This window comes from Heliangelus exortis, chromosome 21 (genome assembly GCF_036169615.1).
Source record: "Heliangelus exortis chromosome 21, bHelExo1.hap1, whole genome shotgun sequence".
Taxonomy (NCBI): domain Eukaryota; kingdom Metazoa; phylum Chordata; class Aves; order Apodiformes; family Trochilidae; genus Heliangelus; species Heliangelus exortis.
The window spans coordinates 10,705,770-10,729,813 of record NC_092442.1 but is presented as its reverse complement, the minus strand read 5'-3'; the positions used below and the strand labels follow the sequence as shown (position 1 = coordinate 10,729,813).

At 42.1% G+C, this 24,044-nt stretch overlaps 1 long non-coding RNA gene across 1 annotated transcript in view; it reads left to right on the top strand.

Moving 5' to 3' along the window:
* The window catches only part of LOC139805960 (uncharacterized), a 163,820-nt gene that overhangs the window by 93,472 nt on the left and 46,304 nt on the right, over nucleotides 1–24,044 (top strand). Inside the window, exon 2 of the long non-coding RNA XR_011730063.1 lies at nucleotides 8,493–8,528. This is a non-coding gene — a long non-coding RNA (uncharacterized lncRNA). The remainder of the gene's footprint in view (nucleotides 1–8,492; nucleotides 8,529–24,044) is intronic.

Genomic DNA, 24,044 nt, shown 5'->3' with positions numbered 1-24,044 from the left:
TTCTGATTTTTCTGCAGTTTATTTTTCCATTGAAGGAAAATAGAAATCAAACCTAAATAGTCTGCTTGATTTTTATGAGGCAGCTGTGCTTGGATAGAACACATCAGTCAGGTCTGTTACCTTTTACACAACACAAATAAATTAATTACAGGCCTTTCCCCTGACATCCAGACTCTTGTCTGCAAATGTTCACATAAAAGATGAATGACAATGAGATTCTCATTACAGCTTGATGAATTAGCCTTTTCACTTCAGTTACAGCAAAGTCTGCTCATGGTCAACAGTCTTTTTTGGGCCCAGCCATTCTTCTTCTGACTTTGAATGCAAAACAAACATCTGCTGTCAAACTACTTCTCTTAGTACAATCCCTTATTTTGCACTGCCCATTAGAATTTTTCATTTTCCTAGGGTATTTGGCACAGTGGTTTGCCAGGAAAAAATGTTAGTCAGCATCAGCATCTTCCTCACTTGGTTTAGTGCAGCGTATTGCAAACCTCAGGTTGCCTGAAGATGGCTCTTGGGCAATCAGCCGGTCTTGTGGCTGCTGGCTCAGCTCTGGGGGTGTTGGGGTTTGGAAAGCTCACAATAGAAACTGATTCATGGCATTTTCCCCTCTACCAAGGTAACGACAGACATTCTGAAATCCTGCTCACTTTATTGCAGTGCATGTCTCTCATCTTCCTAATGGAAAGACCCTTCAGTGGCTTCAGGACCCACCTCCCTGTTGTGCTTCCTGCCTTTAGTCTGACACAGTAATATTTTCATTCTGCTGCCATCTGTTTATTTACTATTTTCTATTTTTTTTTAAGTAGTGGAAGCTTAAAATAACATAAATATTTTATTTGGCTTGAGTGGATGTTGCAATACAGAATCTAGAAGGGAAGAAAACTCAGTTATCCCCTGGAGAAGTGGGGGGGGTAACAGGCACTTCCTCAGTAGGTCACTGTCCTCGTGCAGGGAGACAGGGGGATGTGTGGGAGCCATGGGAAGGAGTGCCTGGAGCTGCACAGGGATCCCGAGAACCCACAGCTGTTATAGGGAGAAGTCACAGGAAGGAGATGGTTATTTTCCAAACTCTCTTTGCAGTGTTCTGAATTAATGATCAGCAAATGAACTTGGAAATATCGATCAGTTCTTTCCTACAAATGAGGCACAAACGCAGAATGATCTTGTGCATGTGTAATACACAGTTTAGTTTGAACTGAAACATAAATGGGGCAGGGAAAGGTGCTGAGGTTTTAATTCATTTGCACTTTGTGAGGGGGTGCTACACCTGGTGATGCAGCACCCATGACTCTCGTGGCCCTGCAGGAGCCAGCCCCCAGCAGGCTGCATTGTGGGAATCTCCTGTTCAAGGGCATAAGTCCCATTTTGCCAACCCATTCTGCTGTGAGAGGCCAAATGTTTTTTTGTGGAAAATTTGAAAAGCTACTGCTACACAAAAGAAATTCCATCCCTGCCAGGTGCCATTTCACAAAGAAAGAACATTGTGTTTCTTGCTTATAGTTCTTGGCAGTTTATCATGTTCATTTGCTTGTATCTTTAGGTGTCAACACCTTGATCAATTTTATTGCACCTGACTGTGGACAGACTATTACTAATGGTAGCTCTGATTGGTGTTTAGGGGTAGTAATAGGTCATTTATAATGATCATAAGTGAAAATATCAGAATATTGGTAGAAAAATAGTAGCCATGGTGTCAAACTGATATTATTTATGTGGCAGTATTTGCTTGTATATCTTTTCTATGTATTTTCATGCTTCCCAAGCTGTATATACTTTGCTGGCTCCTCTTGTTTTTAAGAGGATTGTGTGTTTTTGGAAACATTACTAAGAAAAGGTGCTATGGATGACCGATGGCAGTGACCACCCAGTGACATCAGGAGAATGTCACTGAGGACAAGGCAAACATCTGAAAAAATTAATTTTCTCTACAACAAATGTGTGGAGGATGTGTATGCAGAGGTATCAGAGACAGGAAAACAGGAGGGAGAAGTTGCAAACTCTCCCCTGTGTCTCACTAATTGAACCTGCCAGGGTTTTCTCCTCCAAATGCTCCTTTGTAAAGATATATGAATTCTAAATTTCATTCTAATCTGTTTCACGCTATTTTATTGCCTTAAAAATGTTGGTTTATTATTCATTTCAGGAAATTGCTTTAATTCTTCACTTTAGAAGCTGTCAGACAATGAAACATGGGAAGAGAAGGATGCGAAAGTCATTTTTACCAAGCAATCAACGGTTTCTGGCTTTTAACTTCTCTTAAAAACATTTGTAGAATAATGTCCTTCCTCCCCAAATACTCACTGTTAAACATAGTTGATGGAGAAGAGCATAATTATACACAAAATATGATGGTTGCATAAACTCCAGTGAGGGGCTTGTGCATTTCCCTGTGATCACTGCTTCTTGGAGTCCCCCAAGCCCCCATCTGTGTCTCTTGGAAGCTGTGCTGGGGACACCAGTGCTGCTCCTGCTCCATGTGGGTCTCACCCCCAAGGGACTCCTCTTGCAGAGAGCTTCTGGAACAGGAAAATCCTGTGGGAATTTTCCCTGCTCTGCCTGCCAGCTCTTCAAGGAAAACTCTCATCTCTCCAACTGTAAAATAAAACCAAGCAAAATCTCATTGAGCCATATGGGCACAGAGCAGCCTAACACCCTGATGGAAAAGTCCTCCCTGCTGTCTCTGGTGCCGATTATTAACATAGCTTAGAGCAAAGCTGAGACTTTTAATGCCCAAAGCACAATGCCCTCCTTTGACCTTGGAAATTACTTTTACTGCTACTTCGGCCAGCTGTCTCCTTTGCAGGTTGCTGGGCTGTGAGCAGATACAACGGAACTGGTGGAGGCAGCTAATTTCACAGGTATACAACATTCTTCCACAGCACCTGGGAAACATCAATGTTTTGAAATCTCGTTCTTGGGACATAGCTTAAGTTTGGCATTACAAAAGGAAGAGAATTGCTGCTGGAGCAGTGTAAGGTACTCAGCCTGGAGCAGGTCACTGCCTGGGCTTCAGAGACAAGCTTTTTGCTTTATTGAAGGTTACTTAGCCTCCAGGCTCTTAAAATTCTTTATTTCCTCTTAAATGGATGTTTTCCCAAAAGACAATCTTTTACAGCACTTCTAACAGCTTTCCAATTACTTCTTATCACATAAGTCTTCCTTTCTAAAAATTTCTCTCTGAACATTGAGTCCATTTTGAGAACTTGGGGAAGGAGGTTTTTATCGTCTTGTTCTATTTTTGTAAGGTGAGTGTTCACCAAAGACTTTTCTCAAACCTCTCCCCTCAGGGAATTGGTCAAAAATAGGACCAGCCTCATCTGCTTGAATAGCAAGGTGCTTTTACCTCCTGCCAGTTTGTGATTTGGAAACTTACTGGTAAATTACACTCTTGTAGCTGGAGACTTGGACTTTTGGGGTTAGGAAAATGTTTAAATACATAAACTTTGGATGTAATGAGAAGTGTCATTTTAAGTCATGTTGAATAGGTACTTGACCTATACTTATGTTGAACCATATTCCAGGCTACACTTAAGCAGGTTTCCTGAAATGAAGGCTAACAGTTCAGATATGGTCATTTAAATCAGTGAAGTCCTTTTCATCAGCATTACTAGTCCCTGGATCTTCCAGATTTGTATAGTGAGTTAACTGGTATTACATTTGGGTATCAGTGAGGCCATGTGAAGTAGGATAATAATCATTACACTCCATTGTTTTAAATCCTGAGAGGAGCAATGGGTAAAACACAACCCTGAATAGTCATTAAATTTGGGAAATTCCAAGTGAAAAAGCATATCATTAGTATTAAGAATGAACATTTAAGATTGAAGAAAGAACCTCTGTCCTTCCCATTAACTGGAAAGCAGGAACTAGTGTCAAAAAGATTATTTTCACTAATTGATTGTTCTGAGACTGTTTTGAAAAAAAAGCCAAGTATAACAACTTCTCCAGAACAGTCTTTTTCCATTCCCTTGGCAGACGGAAGCGCAGGAAATGAGATGTTGTGACAGATACAGGAAGGCTGGAGAACAGGGGCAAGGGGTTCCCAGCACAGGCATCCTACAGAGCTGCTGCAGCTCTCCCAGAGCCAGGAGGGAACCAGCAGCATTGCACAGTTAATACCAAACACTCCTTGACATCAAACATGGAGGTGGAGCCAGGAGAAATTTCCTGGAAAGGAGCTAAGGGCTTACAAAAGCGATGCTGGCACCCCACCCAGGGCAGGCTGGCACATGACTGGCAGAAGGGATTGAATGCTGCTCTGCATGAAGGGAAATGTCAACACCATTAATTCTGTGGTGCAGCTGCCAAAGTACTTGTAACTGTCAAGGACTTTCATCAAAGTAATATCCTTCCATCTCTCATACTGGAGTGCAGAGGAATATCAGTTGCTCACTCTTAAGGTCTTCTTTGTGTAAAATACTAATAGTAATAATAATTTTCTTAACAGAGTGCATTCAAAAGTAGTATTTGAAGTTCATCAAAATTGGAAGTCTTTTCCAAAATAGAAATTACATAAGAAAATTGTTTCCTTGAAAAACATAAAATACTTTAAATGTATCAAAATTTTAATTTACGTATGCTATTTAGATCATTATTGAATATTAGAAAATTAAATGTAGACTGGCATCATAAATAGATACAGTGATTTCATCTGCCTCCCTGCCCATTTGTTCTACATTTGGTGGTGTTCTGCTGTATAGTCCCCTGCAATGTGAAGCTGGAATAGCTTAGGTTTTCAGAAGCTGAAGGCCAGGGCTGACCAAAGAGAAGGGAAACTGGATTTCTAGAAGTCAAGCCATTGAGGCTTGGAAAGCATTTCCTCTTCCTTCCTCGAGATGATGAACATAATAAAATTGGTGAATACTTAGTGTAGCCCATTTATCTTGTCCACATTTGGGGCTCTGTTGTGCTTGTTTATTTGCAAGCCCTGGAGAATTGAGATTTAGTAGCACCAGTGTTAATTAGAAGTCAGTTTCTGTAATTGCTCAAGGACTGCTTGTATTCTCATCCAGACATGGAAGGAAACGAGCACATCACTCCAACAGCCAGTCTCAACAAAGGAGTTGCCATTCTCATGCATAGTGTTCAAAACAATTCCCTAGAGTGCAGTGTAAGGAAAAAAAAAAAAAAGAAAGAAAAAAAGAAAAAAAAGAAACGGTAATTTGCTATTGGACTTCACACAAATTGGAAAGACAGCTGAACTTCAGAAACATTTGCAAGTCTTGCCCATGTGAAGAGTGATAGCCATCAGTTGCTATATGGAGCTCTCCTGTCCCCAGTGTCCCTGTCTCTGGGCCAGGAGTTCTCCAGTAGGGACACACAGAAAGACACTTTTCCTCTGGTCCTTTATACTGCAGTATTTTCTGAAACTTATCTGCAAAGCTTGTGGTCTCATTGTATGATACAATTTTATTCATAAAGCTGCCTCATTGCACAAAGGTCTTGGTATTTAATATTTAATGGCATAAATCCCATGTGAGTCCTAGGCAAAGGATGAAGATTACATTTTAAATTAATGTAGGCTCAAAACTTGCACTTGTTTCTTTCTGCATTTTGAGGACAACAGCCATTTTTGAGCATACCAGCTTCCAGAGGCAATGTCTGTATTCTCCTCAAAAAGGCTGGTTATCGTCAAAAGATGTGTGGCAGACTTGAACAGATGTTCAGTGGATTTCAGCATACCTGGTATTTCCCATTCTTTTACAGATTTGGCTGTTGATACCACAGCTTTCAGGAGCTGAACTTGGCATCGACTCCTTAGCTCTGACCCCAGACCTTTCCTCATCAAGGTATGCTATACACTTGCAAATTAAACAGTTGCTATTTTCGAGCAGTCTGGTGAACACCCATCATCCACTTTGGCACTTATCACTAGGGTTATCCTGAGTGTCTTCAAGAGTGCTTCCCCAGTCAGCTTTATTTATATATTGTGAATAACTGTCCAGGTCAGGCAGAATTTCTCCTCTTAGTCTTGGGTGGTAGAGAGGAGAGGCAGGGATCCTCTTTCTGTGCTGCTTTGCAATCCTGAAGTGCTCTGAAAGGAAGGGGAGACAAAGTGTTTCTTCACATTAATTCCTTTGAGTGGCATTTAGACTTAACCAGCTGTGTTACAAACTTTTATTACAATATCAAAGTCAGTGTTGGGAAATTTGTGCTCTTGCCTGGTTTGTGTTTCTGGCACTACAGAGACCCTTTAAGAACATGGGAGCTGCTGAACAGTATAACTCTGGTAGACTCTGGGGCCTCTTTCTGCTTTGAGTCTGCCACCTCTTGCAGCATCAACGATGGTGTTCCTGCTCCAAGCCCTGCCAAGTTTGCTGCTGGCTGGTGCTATCTCCTGACTGGTCAGGGATTTACAGCTCTGGTTGGTTACAGCCCTGGTTAGCTAGCACAGATGCAAACTCTTGGAAAGGCCATGGGACATAATGGTGGGATAGCAAAGCTTGGCTAATACTCCTGTCAGGTGTGCAGGAGGAGCAGTATATTCCTTCCATCAGTGTCCCCTCTGCACCTTCCTCAAACTCCAGCAGGGCTGGTGACATTGCCCATTCCCTTCCTGGGAAAATCACTCTGAAGCATTGCTGTTAGACCCGTGGCTGCAGAATACTACTCTTGCAAAGACTTTATGAAACAAAAGTGATGATAATTTCTTTACTTCCTTTCTGATGAGTCTTAGCACAAATGATTTCCTCATTGTTTCTGCTGGGATAAGGTTTGTGTTGGAAATCCACACTTAACTCTTTTGTTCTTGAGATAGAGCAGCCCCAACTGTATTCAACTTATCACACAGTTTATAGATCCACACTTCAAATAGCCATAGTCATTGTCCCTGAGATCTGATTTCTTATAGCCTGGATGAAACTGATATATAAATATGTATATACACATGTAACATTTTGGATTATGAAATTTAACCATCTGCTGCTTTACATAAACAGTGCTCATATTCCACCTCTGCTGCTTTATGTCATGGTGTCCCCAGATTGTAACTTATGTGCAGCATGTGGCAGCTGGTGAAGGAGTGACTGTACTTTTTGTTCTCCTCGAATCTAAATACACCTTCCTTCCAGTAAGGCTGAGGTGCAGAATGCACAGAGCAGAAACACCATGTATTGTAACATTTGTTTCTCACTTACTGTCTTTGTTCTTACATATGTAAAACAGGCAGATTGTGTTTACTTTGATAAGCAACTTTACTGCAGGGTCAAGTAAAAAGAGAAGATTGGCAGGAAAGGAGCAAATCTTCCTTAAACAAAAATGTCTGCAGTAATTAGCAAGTGTGGCAAGACAGTGTTGATAAACAAGGAAAAGGTGAGAAGTGAAAGGTAGACTTCAGGGCAGTTCATTAAGATGGTAAATGAAGAGCAAACCAACATTTCTGCAAGCATTTAGCAGATGGGTGGGTATTCTGGGAGCATGGCATTTGTTCAAGCACTGAGTAAAAGCTAGAAATACATGGATTCACAACCATTTTCTAAAGGAATTTTGGTTTGTTTTTCAAAAGCAAGCCATGAGGAAGACATTTATTTTTTCTTTGCCTGCATTTGTCTTTCTGCTGCTTAGGAAGACTGAAATTGCAAGCCTTCTTTTCACAATTGGAGACACCAAACCCACCTCAGTTTTTTAATTGCAGGTGCCAATGCAATGGTTCAATTAACCTGCCCACATGGGCCAGTGTGATTTGGGTCCTGCTGTTTGTGTATTCTTCCAGGGGGTTTCTTCCCACATTTTTGCAGGCACCCTGGGGCAGCCACTCAGGCTGGTGCCCATGGGATCATTCTGGAACAGAGGAACTACTGGGCTCCTCTGAAGGCCAGCTCAGAGCTGTGGTGGGCTCTATCTCCTACAGTTGGCAGGGATGGGAGTGGGCTCAGGTGAGCCCCTGAAGGATGGATTAGTAGGTGGATAAAATGCAGGGAGGTGACTGTTCCCCAGTGTTTGTCCATGTGTGCTCTGGGTTTCTGCAGCTGACTGAGGGGCCGAGCCCATGTGAGAGATTTGGGTAAGACATCTGAAAACTGACTTCTTGTTAATGAAGGGGCACTGCACCATGGGTGTGTGTGTGTGCTGTTTTAGCTGATACTGTGTAAAGCTCTGTTGAAGACTCCTGGAAGTCTCAGTCCTGGGCTTTCTCCAGAGTTTTCTTGTTCTTAACATCAGAAGACTTGCTTAATAACTAATGTCATCACCCCAGTTCTTTTCAAGACTGAAACATACTTGACTCCTTGGGGTGGGCTGCTTTATTATACTTTCTGTCTGGGTTTTCTGGGGGGAAGGAGTTGGAAGTACTCCACAGAGGCAGGACTGCCTTCCAGATGTTCAATACTTAGAGGTTTTCTTTATGATTAGGAGCAAGAGACTGATATATGTTATGAGGAAATGATGGATTACCTGGCATGGCTGGAGCACTGGGGATTTTCTCACATCAGGATGATGGTGACTGATTTTTCTTTTTTCTTCTTTTTTTTTTTTTTTTTAATCTGCAGCAGAGGAATTTCTTGATGCCTGACTGGAGCCGGCAGGTAAGCTGTGGGACTGGCTTGCTGGTGGCTGTGACAGGTCTTCCTAGCTCCTGTCCCTGCTAAAATTTAGACTTTAGTGGCTTGGTGAAGACATGCTGTCAGGATGATGGAGATAGTGAGATTATAAAATGAGGACATCTCCTACTTGCTAAATTGTTGTAAACTCATAGGAGGCTATGTGAGCTCTGATTGGCCACCCCTTTGTCAGGGTTAGAGGTAAAGCAGAGAAACATAGAACAAGGAGGGGGAATGCAAAACCCAGCAGTGTTTGTTTTCCTGAGAAGCTGTGGCAGAGGCCAGGAAGGATGGTGGGAATCACATCTCACTCTGCCTGCACAGTGCTGGGCAGAGGGTGGATTTAATTGATCCCAGCACCTGCTAGTTCCAGAGGACTGTTATTAGCCTTGGTGTGTGTGAAGCACAGAACATCTGGTGTCTTGTCCCTTGCTAGCCATGGAAATGATTAAGTTATTGTGTGTCAGGCTGCTTGCTCCTGTGCACTGTTCTGTGGCCTTATATCCCACACTGAGGGAGGAGAAGGCTGCAGCATGGGGGCTGGAATTTGGATCCTAAACTTGATTATCCATTTCTCTAGAAACTAGGCTGCAGTTGTAATTTATATTAAATTGCCCTTTTCAAAAGGAAATGATGAAACTGGTTTGTACTAATTGCAGCGCTGTTCAAATATCTTGGTTGTGTTAGAGTGACTTGAAATCCTGTGCACTCCATTTGTTATCAGCTGGGGAGCTGGAGAGGGAAGGAGTCAGAAAATACTGAAAGGAGCAGAAATTAGGAAGGAAGAAAGGAGCTGAAAAAAAGGAATTAGAAAATGGAAGAAGGGGAAGTAATCTGTGTGAGGAGCAACCAATATAGTAAGTGTAGCTGTCCTCAGATAACCTTGAGTGCGCTGCATTGCTGGGTCCAGTCCCCTCCTGCCTGAGGATCTCTGCACTCCCAACAATATAGTTTACAGAGCCTCAACTTACTGTTGGAGGAAGCCAAAAGTGTGACAACCTTCATTTCCCATCCCCTTTCTTTAACTAAGAAAACCTAACTGAATTCAGAGCAGGGCTGCCAGCTGCTCATGGGTGAAAATGTGCTCCCATCTCCCTTCCTGTTCCCTAGTGTCTGTGCAATTAAACAAACAAGCAAACACAAAAAACCCACACAAAAACCCCACTGAAAATAAACTCCACAATACTGAATAATCTTCTCTAACTAGGCTGGAGATAATCAAACTGAATTTATTAAGATCATCTTGCCAACCAAGTGAGCTGATTACCAATAGGAAGAAATTTAGTTTATTATCTGATTTTAGAAGCTTGAATAATTTCAGCCATTGACTTTATTGTCAGCCAAAAGAATTATTTCCATTATTATCTCTAATAATTCTGGAGGACATCTTTAAAGTTCTTTCCCATGAATCCTACTTCAAATGCTACTGCAGAGATGAAAGGAACAAGCTTAACCCAATGAATAACTGATAAACCAGAAATATCACTGCCTTGCTTCGAAACATTGCAGATCAGAGCTCATCCCTGGAATACAATCACAGTGCATGCTATCTCTGGCCTTTATTGGAAGCAAAGCTCTTTTATGATACTCTGTCATTTGTGACAGTTCCTCCAGAGAGTTCATTAGGATGAACATTAATGTGGCTGAATCCAGGAAACTGCTTTTCCTGACATAATGCAACATATATTACAACACTGTGCCAGTGCAATAGGGAAGCTTTATGGTTGTTTAATGTGTGTGTGTGCATGCTGCAAACTGCATCACTTCTTAATTCTCTTTGTAAAGCAGTGTCTTTCTTTCTGAACTGCCACCACTATAAATATATGTAATGGGGTGCCTCAACAGCTGTTTTGTTCAACAGCTGCCTATGATGAGTATATATTTATAAGTTAGAGTTTGCAGCAATGGAGAGATGTAATTAATTCATATCATTATTCAAACTGTCAGTGTGAGCTCTTGGGTTTTCCTCCAGCTTTACTGGTATTTCCTAGAGTTTCTTTTGCGTAAGACACTGAATTGGGAATGGAGGCAAAGGAAAAAAGGAAGCAGTGGCAAAGAAATAGAGATGGCTGCCCCCTCCTTCAGCCTGTTTGCACACAGCTGTGTTGTGCAGATGAGGTAACTTCGACTGCAAGGTCAGATCACTCTTTCAAGCACAGTCACAGGGGAGGGTTAGGGGAGCAGGTTAGCTGCTTCCATGCACAAAGCTAAGCCCAAACAAATCCACTGCAAAGGAACCCTGTAAGAACTGCCGCCCCACCTGCAAAAGGTGTCAAAGCAGGTTTTTTTTAAAAACACATTTTGAAAATGTGGGGTGATCCCCAGCTCTCAGGTACCCAGTGGCATGGGTGGCTCCAGAGGCCAAGTGCTGGGCAGCAGTGGCACTGGGGACACACAGGTTTGTGCTTCTGCTGCCAGGAGGAGGGACACAGACCTGCTCCCAGACTGTCATCCCTGTCTGCAAACAGAGCCTGGGGCTTATTGCCCCACAGTCCCCAAGGGTGCTAAAGGTGAGAGGGAAAGAGAGGAAAAAGAAAAGCATGAGGAAACTTTATCAGTTAATTGGTGACAGCCTCTCTCTTTTCTTGACTGGATTTGTTTAGACAAGAGACTCACCTCTTTCCCTAGAGTGCTCTGGCAAGTGAAACTCTTGCAGATAAAGCAAAGGATCTGCTGAAAGCACAACCATGCATAATTTAGTAACCTTGGAGCCTTCTGCATGTCTCATCACAAACTGGCATTCAGTAAGTGTTAGCACAACTCCTTTGTCAATATGAATTTCTGTCCACTGCTGCATTTTTGGTAAGATGTTGACATCATACCCCTTCAAGGAATTAAAAACTGACCATCCAGAAGATTGTTAATAGGGCTAATGTTTAACAGACTTACCTGTTCATACATACACATGTTTAAAATAAAGAAATATTTGTGAATTCTTGAGCGGGTCTACTTTGAAGGATAGTTTGAATAAATAATGGAAGACTAGATTTTTCTTGCAGTCACACTATTCACCCAGAAGACATAAAGACAAACTTGATCATAGAGAAAATAGCTTGGAGGGTGGAGGGGAAAAGACAACTCTTCTTTTATTCTAAGAGAAAAAATGCTTTATGTATCTGGACTAGGTGTTTGAGAAGAAAAAGCTGTAACTCTAACTTGTGTTTCTCTACGCCCATCAAATAGACGTTCCATGGAGGGATGAAGAGAAAAAAGTATTAAAACTGGTGTTAATATTTGCTTGGAGTAATGAAATATTGTGCAATATCACCTGAATTAAAATCAAGATTGTAATTAGTAGGTGGTTCATTCTGTTCTAACAATGCAGAATAATTAATTCTTCTTTTTCACCCCACAAATAGTAATTAAAGAGAAATATTACATGACTGCACCTGTTTTTCATTATATGCTTGCCACTGTGAGTAAACCAAATCTTTTATTGATGAGAACAGCCGCAAGTTTGAAAACTGAGCGAAGGGCATGAAACCCCTCTGAGGCTCCCAAGAGACATGTGAGAAATTTGAAATTATTAAAACATATGGTGGCACATACTGATTCCCAGCAGCTCCTACTGTGGTTGTGATGCCTAATTTCTCTTAGACTTTCAGCTTTTATAAGTATTCTCAACTTGTATGGTTATTTCCCCCCTTCCTTTAGTAAATCTCTTGGGACAGGGTGTAACCATGACATTGCATTAAGTGAATAAAGTTTCTGATTGTTTCCCATCCACCTTTCTCAGTGTTTTCACTTGATAAGTATTATTTTTAATTTTAATAGCCTAGGAAGTGATGCACTTGGAGGAAGTAAGAGCAGCATGCAGATTCTTTCTTGTGCCTATGCTTATTTGTGAGGTGAGGAGCAGGTCCTGGGAGACAGTAGGAGGAGTAAGGAGTAGGTTTGGATTACTGCCTGCTCCAGGATACACAGATGCTTTGCCAAAGCAAAGTTCAGAAAGGTATTTAGGGACAGAAAAATTGTAGAGTCAGAAAAGGCATTGCTTACTGTGATAAAAAGAATGTTTGAGACTTGGTGAGTCAAAAGTGCAAATTATGAACTTCCTAATGAGGTGGTCACCAGCAGTGCCCTGCAGTATGCCTAAAATACTCCCTTGAACAGAGTTTTAGAGAAAGGAAAGGAAAGAGGAAAACAACCCTTCAGTACAGTTTTGTGGGTTTGTCCTTGTGCATTATTTGTCTTTGTTTTCATACTTGTCCTTAGTAACCTGACCTAGTTTATACTTTTCATGTATTTACTCCCTGTGACAAAACCCAGAGTCCACAAGATATCAGATGGTGCACATCTTCTTCCAAATTTATTGTGAAATGATTGCCTGGAGGCAAATGATAATTTCCACAAAGGCTATGAAAGATTGAGAAAACCTGTTTCACATGGCAGCAACCTTGACTGAAGTAATTGCTTTCTTTGGCTACTCTTTGCGCGAGCCCCTAATGGTTTCTGCTCCTGTAGTTTTTCTGAATCACTTGCTAATAGTTGCACCATGTCCTATTGCATTATTATTTTGTGAGGAAGAACTGGATGAGACGCCTGTGTTTGTGTACAGTGCATGTGTGGTGGTGGTGGCATGCTATGGCACATATTGGGTGTCCCACAGCCTCAGAAGTTGAATCCTGCTGCAGGAGAAGTGGGGGAGCCTTTGGTGCTTCCCCAGCACAAAAAACATTTTAATGGCTGGGTCCAGAGGGGTAACATTGTGATGAATGTGAAACAGGAAATTTTATCCCAGTGTTTCTTAACATACCTGGTATTTTTTAGGAAAAAATCCAGGGAGTGATTCTAACTCTTTAAATAGATTTACATCTAGAGAAGTGTGTCAGAATATGTAAATAAATTGGATATGTTTGGTAGCTCTGGGGCTGGCAAAAGTCCCAGTATTTTAAAAAGCCAAGGATTGGAATCTCTCCAGTCTCTCCAAGAGGCTTCACATCCTCTTTTGCAGGTCCCTACCTCCTTAAGAAATAAAATATATGGTGTAACATACCTAAAACTAACACAGCTAAATCTACATTCAGTAACTCTAGTGTCATGCTCCTGTATGTAATTTGGATGTTAAGCATTCTGCTAGTCATTATGCAGGAATGACACTGCACAAAGTCAAGCTGAAAATCACTTGGAAAGCTGATTTTTCTGCAACTTCTACAGCTTATTTTCTTTTCTTGTTAGTTTAAGTATTTTCCTGCAAGAAAATTGCATGATTCAATTGCTGTGCTTCTCCATTATTTCTTGCTTTGTGATTTCATAGCTGTTCCATCTTATCAAACTGGAAATTTCATTAGGGAAATTTTGAGGTGTTTCTTTTAATTAAAGAAGGTATTATAGTTGGTCGAATTATAGCTGCTAATTCCCGTCTGTAGTTGTGGCATTTGTTTAATGAAGAGCAAAATTATCTGCATGACTGGAGAACCATGAGATAGAATCTTCCAGCCTTCACAGGGTAAGAGCTGTGGCTGGGGTAAATCGGTGGAAAATCAGCACCTTGTTCTGTGTGAGGACAGATGAGAGCAGCCAGATAGAGTGGAAGCAATCACAGGTCTTCCTTGGCTCTGAGTTGACAGTGAAATGTCACTAATGGTGCTGATAAAGATGTTTTCCCACAGATCTCTTGTGTCCAAGACACACTGTTCACCTCACTCCCATCATTCAGGACCCAGACTCGCCTTACCTTTCTGCAGACACACTTTGCCACACTTTACACTTTTGTCATAGTTTATGCTTAACTGTTTAAAAAAGTTACTAGTTGGGGTTTTTGACTTGGTTCTGGAGAACTAAGTCTGTGTGATTTACCAGTCTTGTTCATGTATATTTTATTGATTTGTAGACATTAAGGTTCCCATAAAAGATATATGCATTATGACCAGTGGTAATTAAGTTAATCAGAAAGAGAGATAACATTATATTAGGTTAGCAACTTGGTATTATGGAGGGGAAAAATCCCCTGACAGAGATAAATTAGATGTCAGACACTAGTCATCATCTTGCTGACCTTCAAATGAATTTGTAGTGTAACCTATTATCATCCCAGTATGAATAAATATCAAAGACCTCCATTACCATCAGGCAGAATTAGTGATTATCCAGCAAGGACCAATGTAGGAAAGTTTTTTGTTTAAAGGATATAAGAATGGGTAATTTGTTACATGAAGAATAGAATTAGAAAATTCCTTATTATAGTTATATAGTTATATATCTTATAATAGTTTTATGATTTTTATTTTTAACAAAAGTGTTCAAACTTGTTTTTATTATGCATATACACAAACTGAGCAATTAGTTGAAATGGTGAATGTGTGATATAATTGGGCTGAGGGGGCCCACTGTCACTGTGGACTGGCAGCACCCCCTCCTCATGCTGCTGGTAGTAGTTTGGGGACTGGAAGGGTTAGCTGGACCACTCGTGATCCCAGGAGAGCCTGAGGTGTTCACCAGAGCCCTGTTAAATGAGAATGGTGTGAGTGACCCAGGTGATGACTTCCCATCAAATTCTCTTTCTTTACGGGATGAATGAAAAGGAAAATTGATGAGTCTACAACACACTTTTAAGCCTGCTACTGAGCAGAATGCTGGATCCATTCAATAATAGAGCTGATATATTGAGTTTGTCCAGACCTTCATTCTGTGATGTCTGAGTGTATGGTTTGACTTGAAATCCTCTCCAGTAAATTCAAGGCTGTAAAACTATAACAGGACCCGAGAGCAACCTCCAGCTTCTAAACAGCACTAAAACGTGTGTTTTCAGAGATTTTTGCGAGGTACTGATCTATAGTATGTATCATGATCATGATTAACTTCAGAATTATGTAGATATTGACCCATTACAAATCTCATAACAAAAGGTGAAAAATGTGGAGAAAATGTGACCTGTGTCTAAAGGATTTAGCGGAACATTTATGTAAATATTTATACAGCACTTTGCCATTAGATTTTCCAGTTAATCTGCTTTCTCTGCTAATGGCTCTGAGCAAAATCTCTTCCCAGAGTATTTTCCAATCAAAATTAGTGCTGTATCTGGCCCATTACTCTTCCTTCATAAATGATTAAAAAGGGATAGATGCAAGAATCTATTTCTGAGCAGGCTTTTTTCTCCTGACCACTTTTCTCATATGGAAAATAAAACAATGAAAAACAACACAAGTTGCCAGTTTCTGGGAATTCTGCTTGGTTTGCTTGTCTTTTTGCAATCAACTTTTATTTGCAATTGAAAAAATCTTAGGAATTTAAAATGTCAAATCATCTGCAATTGCCCTGTAGAAGAGTTTGTTCACCTGTCATCCTTTATAAGCATATGAACATGGATTTCTTTTACTCCTGGGAAATCTTGCCAATTCTAACACTTTCCAGTGAGCTTGGTGAAGGGGTAGCCTGAAGTTAAACTCAAGAATGTATTATTGCATTTGACACTTTCCACAAACATTGTGCTTCATGTATATTGAATATTGAACACAAGGGATGGGCCCTTTGGCACACTGGATAAACCTGGTTCATGCCAGAAGTCCAGTTACTACCAGCAGAGCAACTTCGCTGTGAAGTTCACTGAGGACCAGCTCTAGGCTTCTGCATTTAAATAAAAATTTGATTCTTTCCTTTGCATGTGAAGAGTAATTGTGGTGACAGACATTTTGACTCTCTGTACTTAAACACCCTTATAAAGCAGATGTTAACAGCTCTTCTGGTTTGGAAATGTCTTTCTCTTACAGCAAGACTGAGTATTAAACCTGAGGAGGGCCCATGTAAAACCCTTTCACTTTTCAGATTCTCCTCAGTCAGACACAATTACTGGCTGAATGGGGGTAAATATTTTTAGAAATGCTGAGACTTAAAAGCTGCCACAAGGCAGCTTTAAATGAAGCATAATTGGTCCAGGGATTCAGTGGCAGCCTTGTTTGTGGCCATAGGAGTGGGTGAAGTTGAGTGCAGCTGGGAGAGCCAGGATGGTAGGACACATCCATGTGAAAGAGAGAACCAAGGGACCCCAACACAAGCCATGAGGATATTTCTTCCCCTCTCTAGTCAGCGGGAGGGACCACTGCTGTGAAAGCCATAGCACTGTATAGGCCTGGCCAAAAGGAAAAGGTGTCACTCGGTCTGCCTGGAGCTGGAGCATTTGGGGAGGGGTACAGGCAGAGAAAGATAAAGACAGGGAATTACTAGACTTAAAGATTTTCTTCGGTTTGAAACACTTGATTTTTACATTCTCAGAATGCGTTGCCTTTCCGTCACCTGTATCCACAGCCCTGGGTACCCCAGGCTCACTCAGCATCAGTTGTGCTGTTGTGACCGTGTCTTGATTTTCCGTACATATACCCACTGTACACAGAAAATGGCTTTCAGTTAGATTTATTGGTCCTGTGAAGGCTCAGTCCAAGATCTTGAGAGCAAGAACATGTATTGAAACCAAATGCTCAGTTTAAGCAGTCACTGACAGCAAATACACTGTATCTGACTGCAGACAGTGCATCTGCTGAGGAGTCAGATAAACAGGTAGCTTAGCAACAGAGAACAAATTGTGGGAGTTTGCAGTGAAATGGCACAATCTTTAGATCGACTTGTACCTGTGTGAGCCAAGTCCCTGATGTACTGGGCTGAGCCCTCCAGCACCCCAGCCTCACTGCTTCCTGGGGCTGTGCTGAGTGGTTCCTACAGCTTTACTCGATGCTGTTTTCTGGGATGCATTCAATCAGTTCCACTTTTCCATGGGTCTGATAAGAAGTACTTATGTCCATTTCCTGCCAAAGGGACCCTGTCATGAACAATAACCTCCATGGTATTATCCACCTATTCCTCAAAGTGATAAATGCTACGATGAGCCTACAGCATTGCACTGTGTGTCTGCACAAATTCTTGTAACAGATGTGCTGAGGCTTGGAAAAACTTATTTTAGATAAGCTAAATAATCTTTTCAATTATCTTTTGCTGAAAATACTGTATTTTTGTAGGCATTCAAGAGTGTTGTGGCATAAAATACTAGCCTAATTATCATTATCTCCTCTATTATGTTTGCTGACATTTTTTGGAGTTTTCAAATATGTGTCTATTTTGTTATTTGGGAAGGAGTCTTCAGGCAGCTGTATATTTTGTTTCTCAATCATGTAATTTGATCACTGTATTTGATTGTAAGAAGCTGTTATCTGAAAGGACAGCAGCAGCAGCAGCATCTCATGTGTTTTTATTAGGATTATTTCATGATGCCAAGAGCAGATTTTCTCAGATGGCTCCTAGTGTTTCCCCTCTCCTGGCTCTGCTTGAGCTCGTGGCCATGTCCTTCAGGGATCCTGGGGCTCTGCTTAGGGTCCTGTCCATGGGTGAGGCTGTGCCCTTGCTGCGGAGCATTCGTGTGCATCTCCCACCCCTTGGAGCTGATGCTCAGCTCCAGGCAGCCCTGAGCTGATTATACTAAAATGCAGGGGGTTTTCCCACAACTTTGGTGATTAGGTACAAGGCTGATGGAAAATCCCCCCAGCTGCTAATGTTGCAAATCACTATTTGCCTGGAATTAAGAGTTTTATTGCAACAGGGAGCCAGCAGAGGGGATACATTTAAAATTCATCCCAGTTCCCTCCAGAAAATACTTTCCTTGGATCTGGCTTGCTGGAGTGGTGGGAGTTGTTTCTGGCTGCTGAATAACAATGAGATAGGTGCTGCAAGTGCTTGTGTCCATCTCAAGTGGGGGGGATAAAGCATTGTGCTTTCAGCATCTGTATATCCATTTACTTAAATTATCACTAAACCTAATGTCACCCCGTCTACTCCATCGCATGTTATTGAGTGCTCCAGCTGAGTAATCTCATTAGAATTTGTCTAGTTTTCACCTCCGGCAGCAGCCATGTACACAGCTTCTGAAAAGGTTATTCACACAATATTGCATGACCTTGATGAAAGGCTAATTTGATAAGAATTCAATTTAAAATTCCATTTGTACTGACAAACCAGGATTTTATTGATGTCAGACATTTTCAGCAGTGGAAGCAACATCAGGAGCAAGACTGCATTGTTTGTAGGCCTGGAGGTGGAGAAGACAGAGGATTTATTGGAGCTGCTTTATCCAAGGGTCAACACACCTTGCAGCAATTTAGTCTAAACGCCTCAGTAAACCGTTCTTAAGTTTCCCTTCCTTTATTACCTTATTTTTCTTTCCAGTTTTCTTGAGGTGGTCTTTGTGGTGGCAGGGCTGAAAGTGTGGCTGATGGCAAAGGTTTCCCAGCATATTTCCAAGAGCAGCAGAAAAATGGGACTGAAGAGGCACAGCAGCCTGCTGCCATTTCTTCCAAATACAGAAAAGCTCAGCACCGGCAGCACAGTCTGTTGTTTGTATAAAAATGTGCTAGTGCAAGGAAGGGCTTGCCTGAAAAAGGCACCTGAAATCCTGGGACCCCCTGGGGAAAGGGGCTGGCACCTGGCACCAGCTCTCCCTCTTCCTCTGACATCTTCTGGGGTTTTTGGCTTGTTTTTTTTTTTTAACCCAAGCACAGGGAAGGATAGCTCGCTTAAAAAGATGACTCCCAGTGCTACATGTCCATGTAATCTCCCTTTCTCTTCTGTCTGTTCAGCCATGAGGTGTCTGAGGACTCACCCTGTGGCACAGCCTGGTGTGTTCCCCAAGAAAGGCAGCAATCAAAGAGGAGAGGGAACAGCATTGCCTCTGTCCACATGTACAACCATTAATTTAACTTATCTTCTCCTATTGATTTAAATCTGATCCTGCTGGAGAGGAATTTAGCTCTGAAGCTCTTGGCTCACCTTCGCTTTCTGCTTTTATCCATTCCAATCACACATTGTTTCAGGTATTTGATTTTTAAGTTGCAGAATGATTACCTGAGGCTGGACGGATTTAGAAGTATCTTACTGAAATACTAAGGGTGTGTGGCGGCTTTCTGGGTGCAGTTGTCAAATCCTGGGAGAACATTAAAGGAATACACAAGCACCTGCTACACGAGCTACTGCAAGTGGCACCTGAGGCTGTGCTGGACTCTGTGTGACCATCTCAGGTGGCAGGACGTGGCACTGGGTGGGGATGTGTGCTCTGGGATGGGGGTCCCACCTGAGAAGTGCTCCCGTCAGCTGCTAGTGAGCATGTGCTGTGGTTACTGAACCCTGAGTGTTGCAGTTCTAAAGCTTTATTATAATTATTCGGAGTTAGTACCTTGGAAAAATCAAATGTGCTTTGAAATTATTGATATCCTCTGCAAAAAAAAAAAAAAAAAAAACCTTCAAAATAAAAAGCCAGCCTTATCTGACTTAATTTCCTTTTGCTTTGATAAGGTTTGCAATAAATTACTTATTTAATGGATAGCATGAAACATCACACAGTGATAGTTCAAACATTCTAATGTCTTGATCGTTTAATACTATTTTCCATTTTTTTTTATGCCATAGGCAGAATTTTAATTATAATATTTACACAAATTGTGTTTGTATAATCATATTTGAAAGACTGTGTGGATCGAATTTTCCAGCCAATTTATCTAAATACAGGCCTTAAACTTCCCTTTATCACTGTCACAAATACTCTTACTCTTAATTTGTCATTTCAGGCCCTAGCTATTGCAGTATCATATAAGGCTCAGTAATTATTTGCGGTCTCCAAAAAAAAGGACTCAGAAGCCATTGTAGGAAGACCCAAGCACATGTTTATCTTTGGCTGCAGAAAAATTTCACCAAAAAATTTTGCATTGCTTTGTTTTCTTTTTTTTCCACTACTTCACAAATCTGGGTTTTGCCCATCATGCTTATCCCAGAAGACAAAACCCAGCTTGCTGGAGGGCTTGTGGCAAGGTGTTTGTGAGAACCAGTGGTGGCACCCAGGTTTTCCTTACCTCTGTGACTGTTCACTTGGGTGGTACAGAAGGTAACATGGGGGAATTAGAGTCATCAAAGAGTCCCAGTGCTTTGTTGCATCTCTCCAGTTTCTTTTGTCACCCTTCCTGGAGGTGGGTTTAAATGAGCCCCTGTCTTGAAGTAAATTTCCAACAGAAGCAGTGGTTTTGTGGTCTGAAATCTTTTATACTGTGTATTTTGTAGCAAATATTAGTAGAGGTTGGCTTACGTTGTGATGATCTCAGAGGGATCTGCTGGTGTGAAGGAAAGACATGGAATATTTGCCAGTTCCTGAGGATTTGCAGAGTTCTAAATGTGCTGTGACAAAATGAGAACAGGAGCCTAGAGTCAGAGAGGGATGAAATATTCTCAGCTTTCATCTTCTCAGGAAAGGCTGATTCAGTGGGAGTGGAGCTCTGTCCCCTCTGCCACCTGCCCTGGAGGTGCAGGCTGGCAGACAGCTCTGTGGGAGCTGGTGGGGGGGTGCACAGACCTTGGCTGTGATGATGGCACTGGGGATCTCTTGTCATGCTCTCACTTCTTTCAGGAGTCAGCCCAGGGCTTAAGCTGTGTCCCCCCTGCCAAGCCTGCTGCTCTACCATGGGAGTGATGTTCTTCTGCTCACAGTCTCCATGGGCAGCTGTTGTTGTCCCCGTCCAGTGGGGCATGGAGCTCAGATCCTAAGGGAACAGAGATGCTCCCCTTGGTCTTGCTGGGGTGGGGAGCAGACCCCACTTGAGCAGCACCAGCATTTCCTCAGGTGCTGCAGCCCTTGCCAGGACATCTGGTGCTCCAGCTCCCTGTGCTGCCATTTCCCACTCCTCTGTCAGGGCTGCAACATCAGCAGAGCCCAGCTGGAAGCGTTGGCCTTTCCAGTTGGGGGATCAGAGGAGCAGGAGATGGGCAGTGTTTTCCCTGGACCCGTGGCTCCCAGTGAGCAGGTTCCAGGCTGCCCAGCATTCTAACAGCCCATGAAGGCTCCTGTACCTGCAACAGCCAGCCTGATCTCTGTCCCTTCTCCTAAATCTGCTTAGAGTACCACATGTAAATTCTCCAAGCCATATTAGTGTGTGACCGTGTTCATTAGCAAATGACTCCAGGGTTGTCTAAATGAGAAGAGCAATTAGGCAGATCTGTGGAAGACAAAACATGTATTGATTAATGTAATGATGATACATGCAGAATAATTTCAGACTCAGAAAATAAAAACCAAAGGGGGGGGGAAAAATGGCAGCTGTCTTGTAACTAAGGCATAAATCACCAATTATGAGCTTTCTCTACCTTCTGAAACGCCTGGCATTTATCACTGCTTCTCTGTATTTAACACTGCAAAGAAAGGAAGCAACCAGTATTTTTATATAACTAAAGGAAATGATATATCCAATACCTTTTAGTGTGATTAATAACTGTAGGGGGAATCTGTTGAGAGCAGTAGTTAAAAGGGAATATTATAGTACCGTTTGGACTGAGTTAAATAACCAAGGTTGTATCTGCCCAGCTGTGAATTCAGGACAGCCGTGTGGGTAAGATAGAACTGTGCTCTCAGCTAACAAACCAGGTAGTATCTGGAGAAGACAGCAAGGCTGGCTGTGAAGCAGGGCCATGGTGGTATTTATTTATTTGGCTTTGCCTCTGATGAATAGTGAATTTGCACAGAATCCCAGCTACATCAAAAAGATGCCAGTATATAAACCATGAATATCATTCTGCAATGAAAAACAGATACTCTCCTAAATGCATTGTGCAGAAGAGAAAAATTAATATAGGAGTGAACTTTTCACTTGGTCACAGCTCAGTGATCTGCACCAATTAAAGAGAGTGGAATCAGGAGGATTAAAGCCAGGCTGGGAATGGTTTGCAAAGGATTTGGATGCTGCCTTTGTCCCTATGGCTCTGCTCCCCCTGGAGCTGGCAGGGCTGTGGCTGCTGGATCCATTGCTCCTGTTCTCAGCAAGCAGGGAAAAAAGTATCTCACCAGGCAGAAGTGCACTTAGGGAGGCTGCATCTATGTCTTAACTGTCTGCTTGAATTGACACATTACGTAGAGGAAAAAGAACACTAATATGCATGAGAACTTCTGTTAATGTAAAATACAAGACAACACATATAAAGAGAGATGCTTTAATTACATGATGGGTATACTAAATGAAACAGTTATGTCCTGGCACTGTCTCAGTTTTCTGGAGGTATAATTTGTATGAATATATGAAGTATAAATTAACAACTAGCTTGTGCCCTCCTGCTTTCTGTCTCCAGAAGGTACCAGTGGTCTTAATCAGCAAAGTGCTCCCTTAGAGCATGTTATGCTTTAAAGTTAGGCAAGAGGACAAAGTGCTGGGTAGATACCTGTTGGAGTAGTGAGGCAAGGGGTCTGCAGCTGAGTAGTGAGAAGCCCAGCAGGTGGGAATCTGTGGAAAGCTGGCTCCTGCAAAATACCTGTTAATGCTGGACCCTAATGACAGCAGCCTAAATACCAGCATCTTTATTTATTTACAGGTTTAATTTAGCTGAACCAGGCAGCTGATGCTTTTAATTTTTCTTCAAGCAGAAAGCCTGCCCCCATCCCTGAACTGACTGCCAGCACAGTAGGTTGTCCGCAGAGATGCTGCACTGCCAGTTTGTTTTTCAGGACACAAAGCCTCCATGCACTGGGTGTGGATAATTAGTGACTGCAAATCTTCACTCTTTAAAAAGAGATCTGCTGCGTAATTTCCTGTTGCCCCCAAAAGTATCTGAATCAAGGACCCAAGGGAAGCTAAATGCCAAGCACCACAGCCCAGGTTTGCAAAAGCAGCCAAGTGGGGTGAGGAGGAACACGACTGCCTTAAACCTGGAGACATCAAACACCCTGAGTTTCTCTAATGTGTTTTAAAGTGCTGTGTTAGCTTACCACATGTTTTGATATATCCTACTAAGTTACCTTAGCAAACCCTTCACTGAAACATGGCCTAAAATGTGGAATTCAATCCCCAGGTGGTGGAATTTGAGCAGTCCTCTTATTTAAAGCAGTTAAATGGCTGAGTAATAGATCCATAAATGAACATCTTATTAGCATAATCCAGAATGGAAGAATACACAGATCAACCATTTGTTCAGTGGATATCATTTAGGCTTGCCATCCATCTTAGTCAGAGGAGATGCCTATTTTAATTTATCAGTGCCTAGAGGAGAACTCCCAGAGAGGGGAGGGGAGAGAAAAAAGCAGTCCACAATGGGCATTCTCCTGCTTTTGATTAGCAAAGCTGTTGTCTAATTGCACACACACCTAATGCAGCACTGCTGCAGCCGTAGGCTGGCCCATTTCAGTGTGAAAAAGTGGTGAGTAAGCAGAAACACCCAATTATGAAAGCATGAACCACTGTAAAACTGCAAGAAGACATGAAGGAAAACAAGGAATGGAATGCAGGTTGTAGTTCTCCCGGAGAGTGGGAATTGGTGGCAGTCCTTCTGTAGAGGGGAGAGATGGATCAGGTTGGTGGTGCAGGTGCCAGGCCCTGGGAAGCCATGGGCATATTCTCTCCTCACTGTGGGACCCCCTTTGGGGGTGTCTGGGAGGCAGTGAGCAGGATCAGGAGTGCAGCAGATAACGTAGCGGGAACTGCCACGGGGACCCCTGCTATCTCCCCCAGCTCCTGGGAAGGGGGAAGAGGAGCAAAATATCCTGGATGTGGCAGT